Source organism: Bombina bombina, chromosome 6 (genome assembly GCF_027579735.1).
Source record: "Bombina bombina isolate aBomBom1 chromosome 6, aBomBom1.pri, whole genome shotgun sequence".
Taxonomy (NCBI): Eukaryota; Metazoa; Chordata; class Amphibia; order Anura; family Bombinatoridae; genus Bombina; species Bombina bombina.
The window spans coordinates 896,280,889-896,306,436 of NC_069504.1; the positions used below are offsets into that span (position 1 = coordinate 896,280,889).

At 39.8% G+C, this 25,548-nt stretch overlaps 1 protein-coding gene across 2 annotated transcripts in view; it reads left to right on the forward strand.

Moving 5' to 3' along the window:
• The window catches only part of UACA (uveal autoantigen with coiled-coil domains and ankyrin repeats), a 247,718-nt gene that overhangs the window by 94,112 nt on the left and 128,058 nt on the right, over positions 1 to 25,548 (forward strand). The gene's annotated exons all lie outside the window — the stretch shown is intronic.

Here is a 25,548-nt window from a genome sequence, read left to right on the forward strand (position 1 = left end):
TACGGTTTCAATCAGACAACATGACAACTGTTGCGTACATCAACCATCAGGGGGGAACAAGGAGTTCCCTAGCGATGGAAGAAGTGACCAAAATCATTCTATGGGCGGAGTCTCACTCCTGCCCCCTGTCTGCTATCCACATCCCAGGAGTGGAAAATTGGGAAGCGGATTTTCTGAGTCGTCAGACATTGCATCCGGGGGAGTGGGAACTCCATCCGGAAATCTTTGCCCAAGTCACTCAGCTGTGGGGCATTCCAGACATGGATCTGATGGCCTCTCGTCAGAACTTCAAAGTTCCTTGCTACGGGTCCAGATCCAGGGATCCCAAGGCGGCTCTAGTGGATGCACTAGTAGCACCTTGGACCTTCAAACTAGCTTATGTGTTCCCGCCATTTCCTCTCATCCCCAGGCTGGTAGCCAGGATCAATCAGGAGAGGGCGTCGGTGATCTTGATAGCTCCTGCGTGGCCACGCAGGACTTGGTATGCAGATCTGGTGAATATGTCATCGGCTCCACCTTGGAAGCTACCTTTGAGACGAGACCTTCTTGTTCAGGGTCCGTTCGAACATCCGAATCTGGTTTCACTCCAGCTGACTGCTTGGAGATTGAACGCTTGATTTTATCGAAGCGAGGATTCTCAGATTCTGTTATCGATACTCTTGTTCAGGCCAGAAAGCCTGTAACTAAAAAGATTTACCACAAAATTTGGAAAAAATATATCTGTTGGTGTGAATCTAAAGGATTCCCTTGGGACAAGGTTAAGATTCCTAGGATTCTATCCTTCCTTCAAGAAGGATTGGAAAAAGGATTATCTGCAAGTTCCCTGAAGGGACAGATTTCTGCCTTGTCGGTGTTACTTCACAAAAAGCTGGCAGCTGTGCCAGATGTTCAAGCTTTTGTTCAGGCTCTGGTTAGAATCAAGCCTGTTTACAAACCTTTGACTCCTCCTTGGAGTCTCAATTTAGTTCTTTCAGTTCTTCAGGGGGTTCCGTTTGAACCCTTGCATTCCGTTGATATTAAATTATTATCTTGGAAAGTTTTGTTTTTAGTTGCAATTTCTTCTGCCAGAAGAGTTTCAGAATTATCTGCTCTGCAGTGTTCTCCTCCTTATCTGGTGTTCCATGCAGATAAGGTGGTTTTACGTACTAAACCTGGTTTTCTTCCAAAAGTTGTTTCTAACAAAAACATTAACCAGGAGATTATCGTACCTTCTCTGTGTCCGAAACCAGTTTCAAAGAAGGAACGTTTGTTGCACAATTTGGATGTTGTTCGCGCTCTAAAATTCTATTTAGATGCTACAAAGGATTTTAGACAAACATCTTCCTTGTTTGTTGTTTATTCCGGTAAAAGGAGAGGTCAAAAAGCAACTTCTACCTCTCTCTCTTTTTGGATTAAAAGCATCATCAGATTGACTTACGAGACTGCCGGACGGCAGCCTCCCGAAAGAATCACAGCTCATTCCACTAGGGCTGTGGCTTCCACATGGGCCTTCAAGAACGAGGCTTCTGTTGATCAGATATGTAGGGCAGCGACTTGGTCTTCACTGCACACTTTTACCAAATTTTACAAGTTTGATACTTTTGCTTCTTCTGAGGCTATTTTTGGGAGAAAGGTTTTGCAAGCCGTGGTGCCTTCCATTTAGGTGACCTGATTTGCTCCCTCCCTTCATCCGTGTCCTAAAGCTTTGGTATTGGTTCCCACAAGTAAGGATGACGCCGTGGACCGGACACACCTATGTTGGAGAAAACAGAATTTATGTTTACCTGATAAATTACTTTCTCCAACGGTGTGTCCGGTCCACGGCCCGCCCTGGTTTTTTAATCAGGTCTGATAATTTATTTTCTTTAACTACAGTCACCACGGTACCATATGGTTTCTCCTATGCAAATATTCCTCCTTAACGTCGGTCGAATGACTGGGGTAGGCGGAGCCTAGGAGGGATCATGTGACCAGCTTTGCTGGGCTCTTTGCCATTTCCTGTTGGGGAAGAGAATATCCCACAAGTAAGGATGACGCCGTGGACCGGACACACCGTTGGAGAAAGTAATTTATCAGGTAAACATAAATTCTGTTTTTATTGGTTGATTATAAGAACATTGTGAGGTGATTTACTGTAACAATATTGCTATCAATATTTGTAAATAGGAATTTATGGTTTGTTGCTATGTACGATGCACTATGGTAGTTAATGTTTATATGACCCCCAGATATACATGATATTTTTCCTTGGTAGATTGTTTGAGAATTATCAAGAGTTAGGTGAGAATATTTGTGTGTTTATAGATACTCCTGTCAATGATCATATAACTGAGATGGCAATGCGTCTCAATATTTTATTTTATTATATGATACATTAGAGAGTTATATATAGATAAGAGAATAAAAAGACATTTTTATCCGGGTTTTGGGGGTATTGTATGGGTGTCTGTACATGAGACACGATCCAATGGTACACATTTTTAATAGTACATATTTCATATTATATTTTGTCTTATTTTATTTTTCATATTTTATTTGTGTATACATATAATATATTGTATATTTTATTCTTCATTGAGAATCTACTTGCATTTCCATTAACTTTTTTATTAATTTTTTTTTATTAACTTTTGTATCAATTATTTGTAAATGCTTGTGAAAACTTTGGCCCTTTAAAAGTGAATGGGAAGTGAATAGCTCAACTGTATATCGGTTCATTGTATTGTTAGAAATACATTTTATGCTAATTATTATAATTACCTTTTAAATGGTTATTGATATTCCATTTGTAACTATTATATGTTTAGAGTTGACACCGTCGATTATATGGGTGTTAGTATATAAACAAGGTTAGTTACATGGCAATCTCATCCACTTTATATCTTACATGATTGTAGTAGTAAAGTCAATCTAATGATTGACATTAACATTTTAACTGATGTCTAAGATAACAGACTTTGGTTTTATAATACATATTACAAGGTATTAATGTCGTCTTACAATATGGGTTATTCCCGTGTTAGAAGTCTTTTTAAGGACAAGCCCCTTTTTGATCCTATCACATTTGAGCCGGTATACTTCTTTCACTGGATTAGCTAGTTTGATTTTCACACGCATGCGCCTTGAGCGGCCCTAGACGCTGTGGGTGGCCATTTATAGCTGTGATTCTGTAATGTTATTTTATACACCTGATGAAGCGGTCTGTGTGACCGGGAAACGCGTTGTGTATGCTGGAATTGATTTAATAAAATCTATTTTTAACATTATTTATCACGGCTTTGATGAACTTTCCATTCTACACTATCACTCCCATTGGAGGACACTGGGTCTTAGCTGTTTCTACTCCTGTGTGCAGCCGCATTACGGACAACCGTGATTCAAGAGTTGCTAACCCCTTGGAGGGGTGATAAGAGAAGCCAATACGGACATCTGTACCACTACCATCGGACGGTAAGCTGTGGCTTTGCGGCATTGCGGGAGGACAGCCGATCTGGACAGCTGTTAATGGTCCAGGAGGCTCTTGTGGCACTTATCAAGTGCTTTTTATCCTGTAAGTACGATATATACTGTGCATGTGCTGAGCTATTGTCAAACTGATACACACTATTGTGGCGCCTTCTTCTTTTTCACTCTATCTACAGACCCACTACACTTGAACTGCCTTCAAGTTTCTGGAAAAAGTTTTGCAGCCGTGGGATATACCCACCAGAGACATTGTTTGTGGACTCTAAGGTTTTTTTCACCGTTAAGTGAGTTTTCAATTTATTTTCAATATTTACCATTTGTTGTTGTCTATTTGCACCCTGGATATAATTTTTAGAGATAGCATGTGTATATTTTGTGCACGATAGTGGTATACTATTCATATTATACAGCGATATTATATTATTATTGTTGGATGAGTAGGCGAATGATGCACTAGTCATTTTGGTATAGTTTATATGCACCCATTAGATCACTACTTATTGCACAAATAACTGCATTTTTTAGTATAAGAATTGCAGTCATCACGATAATAATGTTATCAAATTATTTCACGTAGTGACATTTTTGGTTCACCATTTGTTAACATTATTAGCTTAAATCACTTTATTACATAAGATTATATATAATCACCATTAGGCGCATCTGACTTATATACACACTTATAGATGCCTTAGCAGTGCCTTGGGATTCAACCTAGTGTACATATTTCCACTGTTACCACTTCTACCTCGTGTAGTGGCACGCATCCAACAGGAGCAAGCGTCAACTATTCTGTTTGCTCCATCGTGGCCACAAAGGACATGGTTTGCGGATCTTGTGGGGATGTCATCCTCCCCTCCATGGAGGTTGCCCTGTCGCAGGGATCTGCTGGTACAGGGCCCCTTTGTGCATCAGAATCTAGATTCTCTGAGGCTGACTGTGTGGAGATTGAACGCTTAGTCTTAGCCAGATGAGGTGTTTCTGAGAGGGTGATTGATACTCTCATTCAAGCCAGAAAGCTGGTTACCCGTCACATCTATCGTAAGGGGTGGAGGACCTACTTACTCTGGTGTGAATCTCGTGCATATTCCTGGCATAAGGTCAAGGTATTCAGAATTCTTTCTTTCCTTCCTCCAGGACGGTCTGGAGAAGGGACTTGCCACAAGTTCCTTAAGGGGACAGATTTCGGCTCTATCTGTGCTGTTACACAAGAAGCTAGCTGAGCTTCATGACATTCAGTCTTTTGTTCAGGCTCTGTCCAGGATCAGGCCTGTGTTTAGACATTCTGCAACTCTTTGGAGTTTGAATTTGGTTTTGAAGGTTTGGCAGGGGCCTCCGTTCGAACATATGCATTCTCTCTACATTAAGACTTTGTCTTGGAAGGTCTTTTTTCTACTGGCCATTGCTTTGGCACGCAGAGTGTCTGAATTAGCGGCCTTCCAATGTGAGCCCCCTTATCTGGTTTTCTATGCAGGTAAAGTTGTCCTTCGCACTGGACTGGGATTTCTCTCTAAGGTTGTGTCTGATCGCAACATTAATCAGGAGCTTGTGGTTCCTTTTTTGTGTCCTAAACTTTCTTCTTTGAAAGTACGGTTACTTCATAGCTTGGATGTGGTTCGAGCCTTGAAATTCTATCTTGAGGCTACGAAGGATTTCAGACAAACTTCTGCTTTGTAAAAAAAAAAAAAGTGATATACTGTGTACCAAAATGAAGCAGGTTCCAATGTAAATAAAACATGTATTTTTATTCCAAATATATTAAAAAAAAACAAAAAAACACGGCATCACAAAAAGAATAGCTGAACTTCTGCTTTGTTTGTTGTTTATTCGGGTAAGCGCAAGGGGCAGAAGGCTTCTACTTCCCTATTCTTTTGGCTGAGGAGCATGATTCGTTTGGCTTATGAGACAGCGGGTCATAAGCCTCCTCAGAGGATTACGGCTCAGTCAACTAGAGCTGTGGTTTCTTCTTGGGCCTTTAAGAATGAGGTCTCTATGGAGCAGATTTGTAAGGCGGGTACCTGTCCTCTTTATATACTTTTTCAAAGTTTTAAAAATTTGCCGTTTTTGCTTCGGCTAAAGCAGCTTTTGGGAGAAAGGTTTTGCAGGTTGTGGTGCCCTCAGAATAGGGTCTGCCTCCTTTTTACCCTCCCGTTTTTTCATTCAGTGTTCTCTAGAGCTTTGGGTATTTGTTTCCCACAAGTAATGAATGAAGCCGTGGACTTTCCTCGTATTAGATGGAAAACATAAATTATGCTTACCTGTTAATTTAATTTCCATCGTTACAAGGAGAGTCCACGGCTCCCGCCTGGTTCTCCGTTAGGTGGACCTAAAGTTCTTTTTGTTTTTCTTCTGGCACCTTTTATACCCTGATATTTCTCTTACTGTTCCTTGTTCCCTCGGCAGAAAGACTGGGGGATGAGGGGAGTCGGGGAGGTATTTAAGACTTTGGCTGGGGTGTCTTTGCCTCCTCCTGGTGGCCAGTTTCCGTATCTCCCACAAGTAATGAATGAAGCCGTGGATTCTCCTCGTAATGATGGAAATGAAATTCTCAGGTAAGCATAATTCTATGTTTTTTACCTCTCTGATTACCTTGTAGCTAACCATGCTCTGACAGCCCCCTGATTATATGACTTTTCTTTCATGAAAGTGAAGTGTAAAATGTATTATCTATTGACTTGCATTTTAGCCAATTAGTGCAGTGTCATCCACAACCCACAGGAGAGAGCACATTTTCTATATAGTCCACATAGATTAGCAGTCTCTTGTTGTGAAAAGCAAATAAAAAAGCATGCGATAAGATGTCTGTAGTGGCTTAGAAACGGGCAGAAATTTAGAGGTTTAAATGTTATAAAGTATATTAATATAACAATGTTGGTTGTGCAAAGCTGAGGAATGGGTAGTAAAGGCGTTATCTATCTTTTTTTAAACAATAACAATTTTGATGTTGACTGTCCCTTTAAGTGGCATATGTGATACCATCCATTATACTGAGCACAGAGTCTGTGTACAGTTTTTTTAAACATCAGTGGGGAATGTTTATGATGTGCATTGAAGCAAAGCGTCTGAGTGAGAAATGTTTTATTGCCTTATTATTTATAGCTAATTACTGATTGCAAGAAGTATGTGGAGATTATAATCTGTTATACAGAACATATTGAAGGCCCTTTCCCTATTCACTGACCTCATTTGTATTCTCTTATGTCTTCATAAGCATATCGTACCAAGCACAATGTCTGTATATTATGCACATTGTCCCGTTGCCTTTATAACTAATCACCCCTTTTATCATCCAGTGACGTCTAGTAATCCATACAGATCACATGCCCTTTCCTTGATCACTCATGCAAATCTTATTACATCACCAGCAAAGGGAAACTTGTCAGCCAAGATTATTTTAGAAACTGTAAACACCTTCTGCAGCCGTGCAATAAACTAACATGCTGGGTGAGTTTGAAAATGTGTGGAATGTATTCTACCTTGTTTTCTGCAATTGTTTTTTCAATAGCCACACTTCCTTCACCTCATGCCTTATTTGGAGGAGCCAATACAGACTTGTTACTAGGAGTATACAAGGCTAACCATGATCATTATGTTGGCAAATTATCCATGTTTTGCTGTCCTTATCTAATCACTACTGTAGCCAATTAGAGGTAGAAAGGTCGCAGGTTTAGATTTCGGAAAACTGTAATGTGCTCCATAAGTTTTAAGAATTGAAAAGCTCTTAAAGGGATATGAAACCCAAACGTTTTCTTTCATGATTCAGACAGAGAATACAATGTTAAAGAACTTTCCAATTTACTTCTGTTATCTAATTTGCTTCATTCTGTGTGTCTCATAGATACCTCACATATCATCTTGTAGGCACCAGATTATTACTTGCATCCTTCTCATGTGAAAACATTTGGATGCCTAATATACAACTGACTTACCACTAACTCTATCTCTTCTGACAAAGGAAACTTTATTTTGCCAGATGTACACTCACACATCACTTACAGTGAAAATAGTGTGGCTGTGATTTATTGTCTGAATATTACTTTGGAGAGGTGGTGAACAAAGATCCTCATGTGGTTACTATGGTAACATAGCTGCAGTGAGTTGTAGCGTCACCCTCTAGTAGAGGTGTTGTTCAGCCACACAACTCACTCTATTTTGTACTTAGTACTTGTATTGGTATCTTATAAAACCTGCAAGCAAGTGATATACTTTGGCGGCAGATTACTGCAGAAATGATGAGCCACCTTCCAGTAGAGGTGCTGCAAGGTTTAGCCTGGTAGCTTTATGATCTTGTATTTGTACATGCACTTTGTGAGCTGGCCATGCTCTTTTACTATTCTTTGAGATAATTGTATTTTAAGATTTGCTTTTTTGTCTGGGGATTTATCAGTTTTCAGATTTGAATTTTTAACATTTTGTTAAAATCAATAAGAAGGTCTTTTATGCTGAAATCCCTTTCTTTCTTGTGAGGTTTGATTATACTCACCCTTTTTTGGTTAAGATAAACTTATATTTCAACATGGTTTTTACTACACAAACATTTTATTTTATAATCTTAAAGTGTTTACTTTTTTTTATAAACAGAAAGAGTCCACTGCTGCATTCATTACTTGGGAATTCAGAACCTGGCCACCAGGAGGAGGCAAAGACCCCCCAGCCAAAGGCTTAAATACCCCTCTCACTTCCCCACATCCCCCAGCCATTCTTTGCCTTTCTGAAGAAAAGAAAATGATCAAGTAATCCTAATTTAAGTTTTCCCTTTAATTTGACTGTGCCATGTATACCCTCACAGAGGGGCTTTCCAGAGGTTACCCATGTATTGTGAGCTGAGGACTTAGGCCTAGATTTGGAGTTCGGCGGTAGCCGTCAAAACCAGCGTTAGAGGCTCCTAACGCTGGTTTTGGCCGCCCGCTAGTATTTGGAGTCAGTGATTAAAGGGTCTAACGCTCACTTTTCAGCCGCGACTTTTCCATACCGCAGATCCCCCTACGCCATTTGCGTAGCCTATCTTTTCAATGGGATCTTTCTAACGCTGGTATTTAGAGTCGTTTCTGAAGTGAGCGTTAGAGCTCTAACGACAAGATTCCAGCCGCCTGAAAATAGCAGGAGTTAAGAGCTTTCTGGCTAACGCCGGTTTATAAAGCTCTTAACTACTGTACCCTAAAGTACACTAACACCCATAAACTACCTATGTACCCCTAAACCGAGGTCCCCCCACACCGCCGCCACTCGATTAAAATTTTTAACCCCTAATCTGCCGACCGCCACCTACGTTATCCTTATGTACCCCTAATCTGCTGCCCCTAACCCCGCCGACCCCTGTATTACATTTATTAACCCCTAACTTGCCCCCCACAACGTCGCCGCCAGCTACTTAAAATAATTAACCCCTAATCTTCCGACCGCAAATCGCCGCCACCTACGTTATCCCTATGTACCCCTAATCTGCTGCCCTAACATCGCCGACCCCTATATTATATTTATTAACCCCTAATCTGCCCCCCTCAACGTCGCCGACACCTGCCTACACTTATTAACCCCTAATCTGCCGAGCGGACCTGAGCGCTACTATAATAAAGTTATTAACCCCTAATCCGCCTCACTAACCCTATCATAAATAGTATTAACCCCTAATCTGCCCTCCCTAACATCGCCGACACCTAACTTCAATTATTAACCCCTAATCTGCCGACCGGAGCTCACCGCTATTCTAATAAATGTATTAACCCCTAAAGCTAACCCTAACACTAACACCCCCCTAAGTTAAATATAATTTTTATCTAACGAAATTAATTAACTCTTATTAAATAAATTATTCCTATTTAAAGCTAAATACTTACCTGTAAAATAAATCCTAATATAGCTACAATATAAATTATAATTATATTATAGCTATTTTAGGATTAATATTTATTTTACAGGCAACTTTGTTATTATTTTAACCAGGTACAATAGCTATTAAATAGTTAAGAATTATTTAATAGTTACCTAGTTAAAATAATAACAAATTTACCTGTAAAATAAATCCTAACCTAAGTTATAATTAAACCTAACACTACCCTATCAATAAAATAATTAAATAAACTACCTACAATTACCTACAATTAACTTAACACTACACTATCAATAAATTAATTAAACACAATTCCTACAAATAAATACAATTAAATAAACTAGCTAAAGTACAAAAAATAAAAAAGAACTAAGTTACAGAAAATAAAAAAATATTTACAAACATAAGAAAAATATTACAACAATTTTAAACTAATTACACCTACTCTAAGCCCCCTAATAAAATAACAAAGCCAACCCAAAATAAAAAATTCCCTACCCTATTCTAAATTAAAAAAGTTACAAGCTCTTTTACCTTACCAGCCCTGAACAGGGCCCTTTGCGGGGCATGCCCCAAGAATTTCAGCTCTTTTGCCTGTAAAAAAAAACATACAATACCCCCCCCCAACATTACAACCCACCACCCACATACCCCTAATCTAACCCAAACCCCCCTTAAATAAACCTAACACTAAGCCCCTGAAGATCTTCCTACCTTGTCTTCACCATCCAGGTATCACCGATCCGTCCTGGCTCCAAGATCTTCATCCAACCCAAGCGGGGGTTGGCGATCCATAATCCGGTCCAGAAGAGGCTCCAAAGTCTTCCTCCTATCCGGCAAGAAGAGGACATCCGGACCGGCAAACATCTTCTCCAAGCGGCATCTTCGATCTTCTTCCATCCGGAGCGAAGCGGCAGGATCCTGAAGACCTCCAGCGCGGAACATCCATCCGGACCGACGACTGAACGACGAATGACTGTTCCTTTAAGGGACGTCATCCAAGATGGCGTCCCTCGAATTCCGATTGGCTGATAGGATTCTATCAGCCAATCGGAATTAAGGTAGGAATTTTCTGATTGGCTGATGGAATCAGCCAATCAGAATCTAGTTCAATCCGATTGGCCGATCCAATCAGATTGAGCTCGCATTCTATTGGCTGATCGGAACAGCCAATAGAATGCGAGCTCAATCTGATTGGCTGATTAGATCAGCCAATCGGATTGAACTTGATTCTGATTGGCTGATTCCATCAGCCAATCAGAAAATTCCTACCTTAATTCCGATTGGCTGATAGAATCCTATCAGCCAATCGGAATTCGAGGGACGCCATCTTGGATGACGTCCCTTAAAGGAACAGTCATTCGTCGTTCAGTCGTCGGTCCGGATGGATGTTCCGCGCTGGAGGTCTTCAGGATCCTGCCGCTTCGCTCCGGATGGAAGAAGATCGAAGATGCCGCTTGGAGAAGATGTTTGCCGGTCCGGATGTCCTCTTCTTGCCGGATAGGAGGAAGACTTTGGAGCCTCTTCTGGACCGGATTATGGATCGCCAACCCCCGCTTGGGTTGGATGAAGATCTTGGAGCCAGGACGGATCGGTGATACCTGGATGGTGAAGACAAGGTAGGAAGATCTTCAGGGGCTTAGTGTTAGGTTTATTTAAGGGGGGTTTGGGTTAGATTAGGGGTATGTGGGTGGTGGGTTGTAATGTTGGGGGGGGGGGTATTGTATGTTTTTTTTTACAGGCAAAAGAGCTGAAATTCTTGGGGCATGCCCCGCAAAGGGCCCTGTTCAGGGCTGGTAAGGTAAAAGAGCTTGTAACTTTTTTAATTTAGAATAGGGTAGGGAATTTTTTATTTTGGGGGGCTTTGTTATTTTATTAGGGGGCTTAGAGTAGGTGTAATTAGTTTAAAATTGTTGTAATATTTTTCTTATGTTTGTAAATATTTTTTTATTTTCTGTAACTTAGTTCTTTTTTATTTTTTGTACTTTAGCTAGTTTATTTAATTGTATTTATTTGTAGGAATTGTGTTTAATTAATGTATTGATAGTGTAGTGTTAGGTTAATTGTAGGTAATTGTAGGTAGTTTATTTAATTATTTTATTGATAGGGTAGTGTTAGGTTTAATTATAACTTAGGTTAGGATTTATTTTACAGGTAAATTTGTTATTATTTTAACTAGGTAACTATTAAATAGTTCTTAACTATTTAATAGCTATTGTACCTGGTTAAAATAATTACAAAGTTGCCTGTAAAATAAATATTAATCCTAAAATAGCTATAATATAATTATAATTTATATTGTAGCTATATTAGGATTTATTTTACAGGTAAGTATTTAGCTTTAAATAGGAATAAGTTATTTAATAAGAGTTAATTTATTTCGTTAGATAAATATTATATTTAACTTAGGGGGGTGTTAGTGTTAGGGTTAGACTTAGCTTTAGGGGTTAATCCATTTATTAGAATAGCGGTGAGCTCCGGTCGGAAGATTAGGGGTTAATAATTGAAGTTAGGTGTCGGCGATGTTAGGGAGGGCAGATTAGGGGTTAATACTATTTATGATAGGGTTAGTGAGGCGGATTAGGGGTTAATAACTTTATTATAGTAGCGCTCAGGTCCGCTCGACAGATTAGGGGTTAATAAGTGTAGGCAGGTGTCGGCGACGTTGTGGGGGGCAGGTTAGGGGTTAATAAATATAATATAGGGGTCGGCGGTGTTAGGGGCAGCAGATTAGGGGTACATAGGGATAACGTAGGTGGCGGCGGTTTACGGAGCGGCAGATTAGGGGTTTAAAAAAATATGCAGGGGTCAGCGATAGCGGGGGCGGCAGATTAGGGGTTAATAAGTGTAAGATTAGGGGTGTTTAGACTCGGGGTACATGTTAGAGTGTTAGGTGCAGACGTAGGAAGTGTTTCCCCATAGCAAACAATGGGGCTGCGTTAGGAGCTGAACGCTGCTTTTTTGCAGGTGTTAGGTTTTTTTTCAGCTCAAACAGCCCCATTGTTTCCTATGGGAGAATCGTGCACGAGCACGTTTTTGAGGCCGGCCGCGTCCGTAAGCAACTCTGGTATCGAGAGTTGCATTTGCGGTAAAAATGCTCTACGCTCCTTTTTTGGAGCCTAACGCAGCATTTGTTTGAACTCTCGATACCAGAGTTAATTTTATGGTGCGGCCAGAAAAAAGCCCGCATAGCGTTAACAGCCCTTTTACCGCCGAACTCCAAATCTAGGCCTTAGTGAGTTATCACCCTGATTACTAAGCAGAAGTGACTGTGCAGTAGCTTGTTGTTGGTCAATATCTTTGTGGTCATCTATATGTGGGAACGTCCTGCTGGCTCCTGGGCTTCTTATGAGAAGCACCTCCTGGACTGGCCCTTCCTAGTAATTTAACTGGAAAATATAGTAGTCCATGTTCTCCACAGAAAAGTTTGCCGGCTGTGGGCATTATGAAGTAGACGGATGGCATTATGAAGTAGATAGGTGAGGGCAGTGTAATAATTCCTAATATTACATCATTCTCTGCTATCCAAAGTAATTTAGCATAAATGTATTTAAAGTGATGGTAAACCTTAACAAATCAAATGCCATATTTGTAATCTTTGCCATTAAAAAGGTATATGTGTACATTTTTTTTTGGTTTTTATTCCGTCTTTTAAAGGGTTAAATTAGTTCATATAGTAATTCTTCTATTGCAATGTTACGCCGTCCCACTTGGATTAAAGGGACAGTAAACCTTAAAAATAATGTTACATAATTCTGCACATAGTGGAGTAATCGCTAGTGTCTAGTCTCTGGTGCTGGCTATTTTTTTCATTTAGAGATTTATTTTCTAGAGATTGAGGTGAGAGAACCAGGACTGATTCACCTTAACACCCATAATGGTACCTGGTTGATAAGGTAGCTTATAATATGTATTTAAAGAGGACTGTTAAATATGAATCATGTGTTAATTGATTAAAATCCTCATGGGATCATTTGCAATTTTTGGACAAGCTTTATAAGGCATCAACCTATCCAATAAATAATTATTTTTTGATTGTTCCACTTGCTCTCTTTCCATGTGGGTGCTAGTCACACATGGTACTTTATATCCCCCATACTAATTGATTTTGGGTTTGTCCTGATTTAACTATACCTACAAACAATTACCTCTCTGCTATTTTTGATATTGTATATGCATATGGTTACATTATTAACTTTATCAATTCTATTAATATTTCTATTGTATTGATGTTATACTGTTGCAAATGCATTTTCTTTCTTTCTATGTGTCTCTTATGCTTTGTTTCCCTGTTTAAGTGGATAGTATAGCATCAGTTAAAGGGGAGGTTTCTTCCCAGATGTATGGTCCGATCAGATGATGCTTTAGGGTATATACATGTTTAGTCCTATAATGTTTTCAGTTCACAGATGAAGGAGCCGAAACACGTCTAACCCTCTATCTACATGTCGTTTTTTTTTACTGCTCTTTTATGTTCCATTATTAAATAAATGTATTTTTCCTTGCTTTTACCCGTGCTCCGTTTTTCATTTTTTTCTATAGCTTATTAATGGGACCTGGTCAGTTATATTGAGCTGAAGGGACATGCAGTGAGCAGTGTTATTTCCTTCTTAATATGGGAAGAGTCCACAGCTGCATTCCTTACTTGTGGGAAATACTGAACCTGGCCAACAGGAGGAGGCAAAGACACCCCAGCCAAAGGCTTAAATACCACCCCCACTTCCTCATAACCCCAGTTGTTTTTTGCCTTTCGTCACAGGAGGATGGCAGAGAAGTGTCAGAAGATTTTGGAGGGTAGTACTCTTCGAGATGGGACTGGAGTTTTAAGTAGTCCTGTCAGCCTCTCAGTGAGATGCAGGGAGAGTCTTTCTGCGAAACCATCACCGACTTATATTAACAGCTCCATAAGCAATCAGCGTTGACGAGTTTCGCTGCCTGCTTTCTTCTCTCAAGTCTATGTCAGAAGCGATGCTACTATCTGTCATACTTGAAGGGCCCTGTTACTGTTCCACTGCATAGATTCTGGTAAGATCGTTTCATTTTTTATACATGCATAATAACGCAAGAAGACTGGCTCACAGTGTGACTCCTTTTATCCGTATAGAATCAAGGGTTAATATCGCCTGAGGGGGATTATTGAACAGTGGGGAATAATCTTAAATGTTTGATTTTATGCTGCTTTTATGTGTAAGATGTTATGGGCACATAGGCTGTTATGGAATATACAGGTTTCACTTGAGAGCTGTGCAGCTTACAAGTTTGGCATGCTTTTTCTCATAGCAGAAACAGTCCTGCATTGCGTAGTTTTAATTCCCTCTTTTCTGACCGGGTGTTTATCAGAGAGGAGTCATACATTTCTGTACTGTATGGGTCATAGGACAGTGGTTGACAAATTTAGGAGCCAGTAAGAATATTTTGGAGCCAGACAGTGATATTTGTATATAGATACATGGAGAATCGCCCAAAAAGTTAGGAGCCAGGGGTAAAATTCTAGGAGCCAGTGGCTGCTTGGCTCCTGGGTTTGTCAAGCTCTGTCATAGGAGGTATAAGGGTGCCGTTTTTGTGAATAAAATAAGATTGTTTTATTTTCCATAGTTCTCCACCTTTTGCACTAGCGACGGAGGATTCTGTTACTTTAGACGGTAGTCCCTCTATTCCTTAAGAGGAATTCCTGTTTATATTGTGAGGAGGCCTTAGATCCGCCCTCTCAATTATGTTCATTATGCCTTGATAATGTGATATCAAACATGTTTGATACCACCGAGCTGTCCATCTCTGAGGAGTTGTCGTCCAGTGAGGTGCGTACCCTACATTCTACTCTCTCTACACATGCAGTTTCCCATAGCATTGCTGATCCTCCATCTGGAGGGGGCCTTTTTTTCACCAGACGTTGCTGCTCAGTTCAGACGGCGGTGTCTGTGACCTTTAATGCTTTACCTTGCCCTGCCAAGTGCAAGCGAAAGGTTACATATTGCACTCCTTCCCAGACTACATCAGATAATTTATTGGATTTAACTGTTAGTTATCCGAGGATGAAGTTCTTTCTGAGACTTCAGAGAATGAACATTCTGGGTCGGAGTCTGCTGCCTCTAAACCTCCGGCTGCGGAGAAACCAGACTTTAGTTTTAGGAATTTGCGCTTTCTTCTAGGGGAAGTTTTTGGCAAATTGAGAGATTCCATAGGCCAAATTGCCTGATGAACCTTTGATTCCTAAATTGGATAGAGTTTGAGGACAGGGTGGTGCCTTATCCTTCCCTGCTTCTGTTAGATGGTGAACATTATTAAGAATGAATGGGGCATAATTGGATTCCTTTTTCCCCCTCTTCTCCCTTTAGCAAATTGTTACTGGTCCTGGACTCTCTGTGGAATTGTGAGGTTCCATCCCGAAAGGGGATGGCGCTAGCTTCACCCTTGCTAAACGTACTACTATCCCGCTTGAGGATAGCTCTTCGTTTTAGGAGCCCATGGATAAAAGATGGAAACTCTGTTAAGAAAGATGTTTCAACATACGGGATATTTGTTTTTCAACCGGCGGCGTCTGTAGCCGCGGTCGCTGGAGCAGTTACCTATTGTTGCGACTCCTTACGGGACTTGATCAAGGGGGAGGGTCCCCTTGATGTTCTTCAGGAAATAATTAAGGCCTTGAGGTTGTTTTCTGTTCAGGCCCATCGGGCTCTGGCTGAAGTCATAGTCTGAGGATACGACTTCTAAGTTTAGACTTCTTTCCCTCCCCTTTCAGGGAATGATTTTGTTTGGTCCAGGCCTGGACTCGATTATCTCCACGTCACTTGAGGCAAGGGTGCCCTCCTACCGCAAGAGAATATGAACTAGTCTAAGGGACAATTTTCATTATTTTCGTTCTGATACAGCCCATGTCAGCAGTCCTCCGCTAGGCCAGAGCAAGACAACAGCTCTTGGAAGCCGGCTCAGTCTTGGAATAAATCCAAGCAGAGCAAGAAGCCCGCCAAGTTTTAAGTCGACATGAATGGGCGGTCTCCGGGCCTTTTCTGGATCGTGTAGGGGGCAGTCTGTCGCTCTTTTTAGTAGCTTGGCTCAGGGATGTGCAAGATCCATGGGTCCTAGAGGTCATAGCTGAGGGTTGCAAGATAGAATCATTGGTACTATATTAGAATGGGAATATTCTAATGGACCAGTGATGTTGCAAGCTAACTTCAACATGTCTTGCTTTCCAGACCTCCTTAAGGCCATCTGTGGCTTAGTGTATGAAGGTGATTGGTCTTATGGTGTCCAGCATGGACATCATTCCTTTGCCAGGTTTCACCTCAGACTGTTGCAATTGTGCATGCTGAAGCAGTGGAACGGCGATCATCGGATCTGTCTCAACAGATTTCTATGGACATCGGATCGAGAGAACCACTCTCTTGGTGGTTTTTTTCAGGATCACTTGACTCCTGAGGGACGTCCGTCTTAATACCATCCTGGGTGATTGTGTGAGTCTGTCAGGATGGGGAGCTGTTTGGGGTGCCAGGGAGGCACAGGGTCTTTGGACTCAGGAGGAAAGCTCCCCCCCCCCCCCCGATCTCATTTTGGATCTTCAGGCAATATACAATGCTCTGAAGGCTTGGCCTCTGCTGGGTTTGTCCCAGTTTATCAGATTCCAATCAAAACTCCCTAGCTATAAGGGAAGTATCTCTGATTCTGGAGTGGGCTGAGACCCACGTTTGTTTGCTGTCAGCAATCCACATTCCGGGTGTGGACAACTGGGAATCGGTTTTCCTCAGCAGACAATCCTTTCATCCGGGGGAATGGTCTCTCCTTCCCGAGTGTTTGCGGAGATTTGCAAGAGGAGGATCTTATGAAGTCTCAATACCAAGCTACCCAGATATGGGTCGAGGTACAGGGATCCTCAGGTGGAGCTAACAGATGCATTAGCGGTGCCTTGGAGGTTCAATCCAATTGATCTTTCCGGCCGTTACCACTACTTCCTAGTGTAGTGGCTCGAATCAAGCAGGCGTCAGTGATTCTGATTGCTCCATATTGGCCACAAAGGATATGATTTGTGGATCTAGTGGGGATGTCATCATCTCCTCCGTGGAAGTTACCTTGTCGCAGGGATCTGCTGACCAAGGTCTCTTTGTTCATCAATGTCTAGATTCTCTGAGGCTGACTGCGTGGAGATTGTCCGCTTAGTGCTAGCCAAGAGAGGGTTTTCTGATAGTTATTTTTAATCTCATTCGGGCTCGTAATCTGGTTGCTCGTCGCATCTATCATAAGTTGTGGAGGACCTACTTATTCTGTTCTCCAAGATGAACTGGAGAAGGGCTTTTCTGCAATTCCCCTGAGGGCACAGTTTTCGACCCTGTCTGTGTTACTGCACAAGAGGTTCACTGAGCCTCCAGGTGTGCAGTCTTTTGTTAAGGCTCTGCTAGGATCAGACCTGTGTTTAGATCTAGGGCTCCCCTTTGGAGTTTAAATCTTGTTCTTAAAGTTTTGCAACGTGCTCCATTGGAGCCTATGCATGAAGTAGACAATAAATTGTTGTCCTGGAAGGTTCCTTTTCTACTGGCTATTGCTTCTGCGCACAGTGTATCTGTGATTGCTGCCTTGCAATGCGCCCCTTCTTATCTGGCTTTCCATGCTGATAAGGCTGTTCTACGAACCAAGTTAGGCTTTCTTCCTACGGTTGTGTCATTTTGCAACATCAATCAAGAGATTGTGGCTCCTTTCTTATGTCCTAATCCTCCTTCGTCGAAGGAACGTTTATAACGCAATTCTGGATGTGATTTGTGCCTTGAAGTTCTATCTTCAGGCCACGATGAAATTTAGACAAACTTCTTTCTCTGTTTGTTCTCCTTTCCAGAAAGCGTAGGGGTCAGAGGGCCTCTTCGACTTCCTTATCTTTTTTGCTGAGGAGTGTCATCCGTTTAGCATAGAGTCAGCGGGACATAAGCCTCCTCTGAGGATTATGGCTTATTCTATGAGAGCAGTGGTTTCCTCTTGGGCCTTCAAAAATGAAGCCTCTATGGATCAGATTTGTAAGGCGGCTACCGGGTTCTTCTTACATACTTTTTCCAAATTTTACAAGTTTGATGTTTTTGCTTCGGGAGAAAGTTTTGCAGGCTGTGGTGCCCTCAGATTAGGGTCCTCCTCTCTTTTTTTTCCCCTCCTGTTAGCATTCCGTGTACTCTAGAGCTTGGGTATATGTTTCCCACAAGTAAGGAATGCAGCTCTGTACTCTTCACATATTTAGAAGGAAAACATAAATTATGACTTACCAGATAATTTCCTTTCCTTCTGAATAGAAAGAGTCCACAGCTCCCGCCCATGTTCTCGGATGGGCGGCCCTAAATTTTAAATGTATTCTTCTGGAACTTTTTTTACCCTGATGTTTTATCCTACTGTTCCTTGTTCCCTCGGCAGAATGACTGGGGTTATGAGGAAGTGGGGGAGGTATTTAAGCCTTTGGCTGGGGTGTTTTTACCTCCTCCTGGTTGCCAGGTTCAGTATTTCCCACAAGTAAGGAATACAGCTGTGGACTCTTCACATACTGAAGGAAAGGAAATTATCTGGTAAGTCATAATTTGTTTTTTTTGTTCGGTGCTATCCCAGCTAGAAAGGGACGTAGGAGTAGGTTAACAAGCTATTGTGTTTGATGACTTTTTGTCTGAGACTTCACTAACTTTAGAGACTGTTCATAAATACCACTTCATGTCATTCCCAAGCATGTTCTTTACTTTTCACTTCTAGCTTTTTTTAAGTACTATATGTGAGCCATGTATTTCTATGTATAGTATCTTTACATACTATACATAGAAATACATATGACTGGGGTTATGAGGAAGTGGGGGAGGTATTTAAGCCTTTGGCTGGGGTGTTTTTACCTCCTCCTGGTGGCCAGGTTCAGTATTTCCCACAAGTAAGGAATACAGCTGTGGACTCTTCACATACTGAAGGAAAGGAAATTATCTGGTAAGTCATAATTTGTTTTTTTTGTTCGGTGCTATCCCAGCTAGAAAGGGACGTAGGAGTAGGTTGCCAAGCTATTGTGTTTGATGACTTTTTGTCTGAGACTTCACTAACTTTAGAGACTGTTCATACCTACCACTTCATGTCATTCCCAAGCATGTTCTTTACTTTTCACTTCTAGCTTTTTTTAAGTACTATATGTGAGCCATGTATTTCTATGTATAGTATCTTTGCTAATTGTTCTACCCAAGTTAAACCTGATATGTGTTGTAAACATTCTATTCTACAAAGACCCATTGTGGTAAGCTTATATACCACAGGCTCCACAGTTTTCTAGATATTCTGGAATTCTTATTTGTACTGTTGGTTTGTAAGTGTTGTATCATATAATTGTACTGCTAGCTACTTATTTTACCCCTACAAACATTGTTACTTCTGTACAAGTAATCCTGCATCCTGAAATGGTAATTTATAGTTAAAGGGATATTCCAGCCAAAATTGGAAACCACATGGGTGCATTTCGGTATTGAACAGAAGCATTTTTGTAATATACATGCATTAGCAAAAATACTTCTAATAAAAGCTATAGCTGTTTCAAAAGTGTATTTAGGTATGCACTGTGCACCAGCATTTTAAACACAGCACTTGCTCAGAGAGCCTAAGGTGCTTGTACCGTCTGGTAATGACTCAATGTGTTAATTGCTGACATTATTCAAGCCCCACTGATGATCTGAGCAGCTGCATTTTTTAAAATGTGGGTGCACTGAGAATATCTATCTATGCTTCACATGCACGTGCAGAGAAAAATGTTAACACTAAAACAGTGATAACATGTATATTGCAAATATGTTTCTATTCAAAGATGTAATATATCTATGTGCATTTAAATTTTGACTAATGTCCCTTTATAGTCCTTATCATAGTGTTAACTCACAACAGACATAGGATAGATAATGCTTTTTCCCATTGAGTTGTAAGCTCTTGGTTCTCTGTCACGGCCCTCTGTGAGAAATATTTATATTAGTTTTGTATGCTAGCAAAAGTGTTTAATTTGACCATCATGACTTCTATTCTCTATACTGTATTGTACTTTTTAGAATCTTTATAGAATCTTATTTTCATAGAGATATACTTTAATATTTTAGGTGAGGTTCAAAGCAGTTTAATACCCCTCCTTCAGTATATTTACATTATGTATAATACTAGTATATACTAGGGCTTTGATTGCCTTACATTAAAGGTAGTAACTTTTCTAATATGGGTTGGTCGTACTAATTCATTCTATACTGATGTGCTGTCTGCGGCTGGGTTAGCATATTTTAGTCTATTAGAGACCGCCAACATAAATATTTGTTGGCAATGGCTTATTTATAGGAATATTCTTTGTTTTGGGCTCTTCCATCCTTAAAGTGAAGGTAAAGTTTGACATTCTTTAGGTTCTTTATTTTTTTATTACTTCAATGTTTTTCAATACAAATTATATTTAAAAATCCCTACCACTTACATCACGACTCCTCCCAAGCCCTACTTCCGTCTTCTTGTCTTTGTGACGTTTTCAGAGGTCCCACCCACTCTCTTCGTCTTTTAAATGCGCATGTGCAGTGGTTTGTGGCGTCGGCTATTTGCACATTTAGAATCGCTGAATATTATTTCCCAATGCGCACGCGCTAACTCGTGTTGTAACATAGTATTGAATGAATTCCAATATTCATTCATTACTATTTGATACGAGACAGACAGCTGCTGCATAGATCGCTATTGTTGAGCCGTTTTGTACAGCATTTGTGTATTTACTTGGTAAGTATACACAATTCAAAAATGTCACATAACCAATTGCTCAACAAATATACACAATATATTTATTTATACTGTATTTTCAAGACACATTATTCTTATTATTATTAAAAGGATTCCCTGCTTGGAAGTAAAACGCATGCGTGAAACGGGAGTGCGCATGGTAATCAGTCTGTAAATAAATTGAATAGAGCATGCACAAATAAGTAAAGAGGCGGATGACGCGGAGGGTCGGCCGCCTAACGGACGACATTTCAATTGAACTCTAAAAAAACATGATCAAGAGCTAAAAAAATAATAATAAACGGGTTGAATTGGAGGACGTTAAGAAAATGCATTCTAAAGGTGAAAACTTTTAAAATATGATGAATTAAACTTATATTGATATTTCGCAACCTTAATGCGATGCTTGATAGAACTATAGGTAACTTTACTTTTAGTATTCTAGAGACTGAATTTATAACTGAGTTTAGGGTACAATGCATTCTAGTGTATCTACATTAGCAACTGTTTATTTGATAGATCTTACCATATATCTGCAACTTTACATTCTAGTAACCTATAGCAACACTGCAGTATAACACATACTATGACTGGTCATTCTCCCAAGGTGAGTACTGATAATTATCCTACGAATACGCCTCTCAGATTTAGTTATGTGTTTTTTTTTTTTTGTTTTGTTTGTTTTTTACTGTTCTATACTGGGTCCATAAGTGGCCCTTATATTCTCTCCCCCTCATACTCCCCTTTAAAAAAAAAAAAATTTGGTTGTAAGAGTGGCCTTTATATTTTAGTGATGGGAAATTATTTGTCTCTATGATTGGATAATATAAGAGGATGTATTATATTAAAAATTAGGTTTATCTTATGTAACATTAGCTAGTTGTTGTACACACTTGTATATTGTGATTTTGCTATTTGATTTCATTATGTTTGTGATCCTTACATATATATGCATGGTGATTTTGTCATGTCTTAATTATCACACTTTTGATTTCTTTATTTGAGGAACCTCAATAAAATAAATTGAATAACAAAAAAAATACAACATAGAATGTTCAAAGTTTAAATGTATTAATCTGAAGTAATATAAAATACAAAGCACAAAGTGTAAATGCAGCAGAACTGTTTCATGCAGTGCTATATTGCAGTTGGATTATCTCTCCTTGACATCCAGAAATGCAGGAAAGACCCTTTGGAGAAGTATAACAAAATCTGCCTTTTTAGAATCTTGTGAGGGATCTCGCTGTTGCTGGAGGATCATTTTATATAATCTCATCTGAGCAGAGAGCTTTTATATAATAAGACCCCTAAATTTCAAAAGAGCAGTAGTAGAAGTTAGTTCAACTTCCCTTCCCCCTGCATCATGTGACAGCCATCAGCCAATCACAACATGCATATATGTATCTACTGTGATATTGCGCACATGCTCAATAGAAGCTGGTGCCTCAAAGTGTGCATATAACATGTTCGTGCACATTTTGAAGTGAGTTAGAAAGTTGTGCTCTATCTGAATAATGAAAGTTACATTTTGACTTTAGTGTTACTTTTTAAAGGGACATGAAACCCCAAATGTTTCTTTCAAGCTTCGGACAGAGCATACCATCTTAAAAACTTTCTAATTTACTTATATTATCAATCTTGGTATCCTTTTTGAAGGTGTAGCAATGCAGTACTGGGAATTAGCTTAACACATCAAGTGAGCTAATGACAAGAGGCATATTTGTGCAGCCGCCAATCAGCAGCTAGCTCCCAGTAGTGCTTTGCTGCTCCTGAGCCTACCTATGTATTCTTTTCAACAAAGGATAGCAAGAAAAAAAATCAATTTAGATAATCAAGGTAAATAGGGAAGTTGTTTTAAATTATATGCTTTATGTGAATCATGAAAGAAAAAGTTAGGTTTTATATGCCTTTAAGGGACACTGAACCCAAATGTTTTCTTTTCTGATTCAGATAGAGCATGCAATTTTAAGCAACTTTCTAATTTACTCCTATTATCAAATTGTCTTTATTCTCTTGGTATCTTTATTTGAAATGCAAGAATGTAAGTTTAGATGCCGGCCCATTTTTGGTGAACAACCTGGGTTGTCTTTGCTGATTGGTGGATACATTAATCCACCAATAAAAAAGTGGTGTCCAGAGTCCTGAACCAAAAAAAAAACCTTAGATGCCTTCTTTTTTAAAATAAAGATAGTAAGAGAACGAAGAAAAATTGATAATAGGAGTAAATTAGAAAGTTGCTTAAAATTGCATGCTCTATCTGAATCATGAAAGAAAACATTTGGGTTCAGTGTCCCTTTAACCTCTTAAGGACATATGACGGAATTTTTCCGTCATAAAACAATTGAGCAAACTGAAAGCTGCGTCCTTAAAGGGTTAAGTAAAAGCTTTTTAAAGTGAAACTAGCAGGGAGTACTACCTAGGTGTCTATTGATAACCATCTTCACAGATAAAGTTTGCTTACTCCACAAAAAAAACCATAAAGCATTTTGATCTAATTTAGATTATTAAATGTTTCAGTATAATGCCCCCTTTAGCAAGGCTGTCAAGAGACCAGAATACGCCTCCCTTGTGCAGGTCACATTCCTGGCATATTCTTTGTGTGTGTTCCTGCCATGCAATGTGTCACCTTACACCTTTTTAAATGCAGTGTTTCTTTTTAAGTCTTGAGTCTCTCGTTTGAAGTGTACTAAGGGGGCAGACACAAACTATGCTTGGAAGTTTTTGTGCCTAGACAGATTTATTTAGATGACGCTAGACAGGATTCCTCCCTTGGTTCTAGTGAAGCACAAGCGAAGTGTCTGGTGCGGCTCTCAATATCACAGGCTCACTATATCGGACTCACTCATGTTAAATTGTAACATCTATACTGTGATACCTGATGGATTATCCAAATATGGAAAATCTTAGTAGCAAAGAAGTAAATGCTCCAAAAGTCTTACTAATGGCGTATGTGTATTTGTGAATATCCCCCTTACCTTGTTTTTTTTTTAAGAAACAAAACAAAATATGCAGGACAGTATTTGAAGAAATATGTTTCCCTGAATATTCGTTCGCTGCACTATTCAGTATTCGTTTAAAATTAATACGTAATTTACATTCTTGCTTTTCAAATAAAGATAGCAAGAGAACAAAGAAAAATTGATAATGGGAGTAAATTAGAAAGTTGCTTAAAATTGCATGCTCTATCTGAATCGTAAAATAAAAATATTGGGTTTCATATCCCTTTAACACGCTCTGGAGAGCACGCTCACCTTATCCTCTTCTTGCCGATCCCCGGCCGCGCTAACAGGCTAACTCTTTCGGTTCCCAGGATCTACACTAACTTTATTGCAGGTCCTGAGAGTCTGGGGCTCTTGCGAGAAGAGGATCAAGTTAGCCGTTAAGGTAAGTATTAACCCCTTTAAAAAGATATTCATCTTTAATTTTCTTTGGTGCATTCATTCGGATATTCGTTTAATTAAAACGAAAACAAATGACCGATTTTCGTCGCATATGTGCATTCGTGACTAAATGAATGCACATGTCTACAGTTAAAGTGATTAGTAAATCCTAGCGTTTGTGAAATGCTAGGATTTACCATTTGAGCTAATAAAGGGGACTTTCAATCCTGAAGTATAAAATACTTCATGCTGAAAGTTCCTTTATTTGTTTGAAGCGGTCGCCGCGCTGAGCTCCTCAGGCAGCCCACGGCAAAACTTTATTTTGGTGAGAGGTGATGTTTCCAAATATAGCTGTGTGGCTCAGCTGGCGCTAAGCCGGATAGCCCGCACTGCTATTGGCTAAGAGGTGGAAACTATAATTACAGGGGCGCCGTCGCATGTATCTGTAATATCTAAGCCTGTAACTTCTTACGACAAATGAGCACTGCACCTGTAATGCATAGGCAGCTTTATCTGTACCTGCAAACTCTAGACAAGGATCCTTTTATCTGTAAATTTAATTCTGCATAAAGGAATGAAGGAAAATTTAAACATTGCATTATTTATTTTGCTTGTTTTTACTGTCAAATTGAAAGTTTGTTTACATTCATGTCCCTTTCATTTATTGGGAATTTAACTTTTGCGTTTCACATTATATGAGATGGAACTATGACCCCTGGCTTCTCAATATATTGTCTGACTAAAAGATAAATTCAGGGCTGATAAAATATATTCTAATAGAGCATCACCCGCACCTGTAATATGCAAGCGTAGTCTTCACGTGTTGCTGGTACTACTTTTACAAAAAGCCAATAATAATGTGTCCCCGTTTCTCCTACTCTGATTTAGCGTTTCTATTTTTCTCTGCTAGGTTCCCGTCTGTCTCCACTGGTCTTAAAATGCATGTCTCCATGCCGAATATCTGCAGTATATGTACGTCTGTGAATGCTGCGCTGTTTAGTGCAGTCACATTCTAGGGCTGGAGGAAATGCCTGTTGGTTCTATTTCCTGACCCCTGGTGCCTGTTTTATTCAGGCCCAGAAATGCTCCATTGTTTACTGTTGAATATACTGTACTACCTCATGCTATTGTCCCCTCTACTGCCCACCCTATGTGTTTTTTATTCACCCC